Consider the following 5,654-nt stretch of genomic DNA (forward strand, 5'->3'; position numbering starts at 1 on the left):
CCAATCAGCGTGTATCGCCCACTGACTCGGACGAGGCCGGCTCGGTCGGTCTATATGGCTGTGTCGAACTGATTCGAAGCCCTCTCTTCACTCTCGCTCTAGGACCCTAGTTCTTTCCTCTCAAGATCGCGCCCTCCTGTCTCGGATTCACCACATCGCCCTGGTGTATGAGGATGAGAGCAGTGCTGACTACTCCAACATGCAGTACATCAACTCCTCCTCCAACGTCATGCGGTACCAGGTCAGTGATAGAGCTAGGTTAGGGATAGGGTGTAACGCCCCAAGACCGATGTGCCAGGTGTCCGCCAGTTATTCGCTGTTGTTGCCTTGTCATTGCTTGCGTGTCATGCATTGCATATCATGTCATCATGTGCATTTCATTTGCATACGTGTTCGTCTCATGCATCCGAGCATTTTTCCCGTTGTCCGTTTTGCATTCCGGCGCTCCTATCTCCTCCGGTGGTCATTTCTACCTTTCTTTCATGTGTGGGGATTATACATTTCCGGATTGGACCGAGACTTGCCAAGTGGCCTTGGTTTACTACCGGTAGACCGCCTGTCAAGTTTCGTACCATTTGGACTTCGTTTGACACTCCAACGGTTAACCGAGGGACCGAAAAGGCCTCGTGTGTGTTGCAGCCCAACATCCTTCCAATTTGGCCCAAAACCCACCTATACCTCCTCCATCCTCTCGGTCGTTCGATCACGATCGCGTGGCCGAAAACTGCACCTCATTTGGACTCTCCTAACTCCCTCTACCTATATAAACACCTTCCCCTCCGAATTCGCGGATGAACCCTAATTTTCCTCTCTCCTCGCGCCGCCGGACGAAATCCGGATGGCCGGACACGTCCGACCTGCGCAGCGCCGCCGCCCGCAGCCATCAGGGCACGCCACGTGGCACCCCGGCGACCGCCACCGCCGCGGCCCGCCAGGCCCATCGCGGGCCCGCGCGAGCCCACAGCCGCCGCCTACCTCCCGCGCCCGAGGCGCCTGCCTCCGCCCACCGCCGTCGCCGTCCGGCGACCTCGACGGCCCCGCCGCCTCGCTGCGCCCACCGGCTGCCGCCTCCGTCCTACTCCTCCGCCGGCGCCGGCCCACCTCCTCCCGCCGGCGAGCTCGCCCCGCCTGCCTCGCCCTCGGCCGCCGCGCCTCCCCGCCGTCTCGCTGCGGCACTCGCCGCCGGCCGCGCCCCGCCAGCGCTGCCCCGGCCACGCCAACCGCCATCTCCAGCAAGCTCGAGGCGATCCTCGTTTTGCGCGCCACCTGCTACAGTACGAGATCCGGATCTGGATCTGGATCGGGAGGTTGACTTTTTCGTCCCCAAACCCTAATTATTTTGCAATGTTCATCGCATCGTAACTTTGCATCCGTAGCTCCGTTTTGGGTATATAGCATATCAAAATGTTCGTCTCAGAGAGCACATCATTTCATCTCATTGCATCATTTTCATTTGAGCTCATCTCGATGCCTGAAATGCTGTTGGAAGAGAGCTATTTGAGTTAATTGTCAGACCTACTACACCAAATAGCTATTTGACATTTTTGCCATGAATATTGTGTGCATGATATGCCCATGAGTTCTACATGTGTTTTGTTATATGTTTTGCCTTCTATCCAGAGGTGCAATCCATGTATTTTTGTGATGTGTGTGGTGACTAGCACAAGCTTGCAAAGTGGTGCATCCGTCAATGCTGATTTCAGGGACTTAGCATTTCCACTAAGTCCTTGATCTGTTTATTTCATTATGCCATATGTTCATGTTGTTTCCTAGTGATCCGTGCCTCTTTTGAGGATGATCAGTAAGGATGTCTTGTTAATCTTGTAGTGCTCTATCCATCCATGTCTTTGTTTGCAATTATGGAGCACCCTAGCTTGAGTCAATCGAGCTCTACTTTTGTCATTTCGTGAATCTGGGCAGATTGTCTACTTGTTAGCAATTTTGCCGAGGATGTTGTAGTTGATCCGTGCATGCTATGTTATTGTTCTTGCCATGTCTAGCTTGTATTTTGTGTAGTCTTGATGGGTGTATGTTTAGATTGTCATGATATGCTCTGTAGTGAGTGCATCGAGCTCGTAAACATGCCTACTTGATATCTGATTTGCATGTTCCAGTTTTTCTCTAAGTCTGTAACCTGATTATGTTTTTGCCATGTTCACATGCTTGCAATTGTATTTTCTGATCCCTTTTGGCTCAAGGTCACAAAGGGACTTTTGCTAAGCTCTTTGAGTAGCTCCATGCCATGCTTTTACTTTTCCATGTTCAGTATCTGTAGCATATAGTTTTCATGCTTCAAAGTGTGCTACCTGATCTGAAATTCCAGGCTTGTGTTAATTTCACTAAGTCTGAAACCTGTTTACCAATTGCACTTTTGCCATGCTTGTTTGAACCTGTTAGTTGATGAATTAGCCGTAGCTCAGAGTTCATCTTTTGTTAAGCATCTTGAGAGGATCCCTGCCATGTATTTTGTTGCCATGTTTGAGTGCTGTAACATATTTAACTTGTTGCATTTAGATGGTCACTTGCTGTATATCGCAGACCGGTGCCATATTTGAATTGATTGCCATTTCCAAACCGTGACTCCGATTCCGGCGTTCTTTATATCGTTTCCAAGCGATTTCATCTCACCTTTCCAGTGGCACACTTGGATTTCCAAGTTGAGGCCAGTTTCATTCATTCCTTTGTAAATCATGCATATGCATCGCATACCGCATATCATACCATGTTCATGTGTTGGTTGTTTACTATGTTGTGTGCTTCTTTCCGGTGTTTGCTTCTTCGGGTTGCTTACGGTTATGTCGCGTTTGTGAGGACCCGTTCGTCTACGTCCGTTTGTCTTCTTCATGGACTCGTTCTTCTTCCTTGCGGGATTTCAGGCAAGATGACCATACCCTCGAAATCACTTTTATCTTTGCTTGCTAGTTGCTCGCTCTTTTTTGCTATGCCTATGATGCGATACCTACCACTTGCTTATCATGCCTCGCATATTGTTAAGCCAAGCCTCTAACCCACCTTGTCCTAGCAAACCGTTGTTCGGCTATGTTACCGCGTTGCTCAGCCCCTCTTATAGCGTTGTTAGTTGCAGGTGAAGATTGAAGTATGTTCCTTGTTGGAACATGGAGTGGTTGTTCCTTGTTGGAACATGTTTACTTGTTGGGATATCACTATATATCTTATTTAATTAATGCATCTATATACTTGGTAAAGGGTGGAAGGCTCGGCCTTATGCCTGGTGTTTTTTTCCACTCTTGCCGCCCTAGTTTCCGTCATATCGGTGTTATGTTCCCGGATTTTGCGTTCCTTATGCGGTTGGGTAATAATGGGAACCCCTTGACAGTTCGCCTTGAATAAAACTCCTCCAGCAATGCCCAACATTGGTTTCACCATTTGCCACCTAGCCTTTTCTTTTCCCTTGGGAGTCGCGCTCCTGAGGGTCATCATTATTTTACCCCCCCCCCCCGGGCCAGTGCTCCTCTGAGTGTTGGTCCAACCTATCAGCTGCCGGTGACCACTAGGGGCAACTCTGGGATGGCCTACCCGTACCTAGGACAATCTGAGTGTGACCTAAGAAAGAGATATGTGCAGCTCCTATCGGGATTTGTCGGCACATTCGGGCGGTGTTGCTGGTTTAGTTTTACCTTGTCGAAATGTCTTGTAACCGGGATTCCGAGTCTGATCAGACCTTCCCGCTAGAAGGTATATCCTTCTTTGACCGTGAGAGCTTGTCATGGGCTAAGTTGGGACACCCCTGCAGGGATTTGAACTTTCGAAAGCCGTGCCCACGGTTATGGGCAGATGGGAATTTGTTAATGTCCGGTTGTAGAAAATCTGAAGTTGACCTTAACTAAAATACATCAACCGCGTGTGTAACCGTGATGGTCTCTTTCCGGTGGAGTCCGGGAAGTGAACACGGTGTTGGAGTAATGCTTGACGTAGGTTGTTTTAGGATCACTTCTTGATCATACTTTTATCGACCGTGCTTTGCCTTCTCTTCTCGCTCTCATTTGCGTATGTTAGCCACCATATATGCTAGTCGCTTGCTGCAGCTCCACCTCATACCTTTTACCTTACCCATAAGCTTAAATAGTCTTGATCGTGAGGGTGTGAGATTGTTGAGTCCCCGTGACTCACAGATACTTCCAAAACCAGCTTGCAGGTGCCGGTGAGACCATGCAGATGACGCAACCAAGCTCAGGAGGAGCTCGATGAAGATCTTGTCCTTTGTGTTGTTTCGTTCTAGTTGATCAGTAGTGGAGCCCAGTTGGGGCCGATCGGGGACCTTGTCGCATTTGGGGTTCTTCTTTGATTTTGGCTCCATAGTCGGGCCCTGATTGTATTTGGATGATGTAATGCTTTATTCAAGTAATTGTGTGAAGTGACGACTATAAGCCAACTATGTATCTTTTCCCCTATTAGTATTACATGGGTTGTGTGAAGATTACCTCACTTGCGACATTGCTTTCAATGCGGTTATGCCTCTAAGTCGTACTTCGACACGTGGGAGATATAGCCGCATCGAGGGCGTTACATAGGGTTTCTGATTTGAGATTTGATTTTTGATTTGCGAGTTTTGGTTTCTTTTACTCCTGCAGATCCCTGCTAGCATTGAAGACCAAGACTACATGGGTATGGAAACAGAACTCATGGTTCATTGCATTCACAGGGGAACAGAATGGTGACATGCATGAATGGCCGAATGTTCTTCATCTTTCTCCTAGATGATGACAATGTCTGTTTCCTTCCCGGTTGGGATTTGATGAATTTTATATATGTTTGGATGATTGGATCTGGCTGAGTATATCACACTTTGTATTACATATATGTGTTAAACTGTCACATATTGTCCTTCCATCCCAAAATGTTTGGGCCTTTAGTTTAATGTTAGTGCATTTTTTTAAAAGTCAAACCTCACAAACTTTTGCATCTAGAATTTTAAACATACATCATTAGATTCATCATAGCATGTAGTTTCAAATATTATATATTTGATAATGTAGATATAAATAGTTTTCTCTACAAACTTGATTAAATTTTGCAAAATTTGACTTTTCAAAAATAGTATGCGCACTACGTTACTGGACGAAGGGAGTATTAAACAAGGTTACAGGTCCATGTTAGGTGATCACGTAACTAGATACTCCATCCATTCCATAATGTAGCGTTTATATATTTGTTTAAAGAAAAAGTATTTGTATTTAGAATACCAAATGTATACCATCGGATACATCATAGTTAAATATTCGTACTATTGTATATGTTTGGTATTGTAGATATACTACATCCGTACGCAATTGGATGGCATATAAATTCAGTTAAAAAGTCGATGTTTACTTGTTTGATCAAGTGCATTGTAACGCCCCGTGACCGATGTGCCAGGTGTCCTCCAGTTATTCGCTGTTGTTGCGTTGTCATTCGCTTGCGTGTTGCATCTTGTCATGTCATCTTGTGCATTGCATCATCATGTTTTCAAAACTTGCATCTGTTCCGGCCTCCTCGTTCCGCCCGTTGTCCGTTCTGAGCCCAGACACACTTGCACGTGCCCGCGGCATGTCCGAAATAGTATTTTATAAGTGGCCGGAAAATGTTCTCGGAATGGGATGAAAGTTGGCATGTGGTGTTGTTATGTTGTTAGTAGGTCGCCTGCCAAGTTTCAT

Source organism: Triticum urartu, unplaced genomic scaffold, assembly GCF_003073215.2.
Source record: "Triticum urartu cultivar G1812 unplaced genomic scaffold, Tu2.1 TuUngrouped_contig_456, whole genome shotgun sequence".
In the NCBI taxonomy this organism is placed as follows: domain Eukaryota; kingdom Viridiplantae; phylum Streptophyta; class Magnoliopsida; order Poales; family Poaceae; genus Triticum; species Triticum urartu.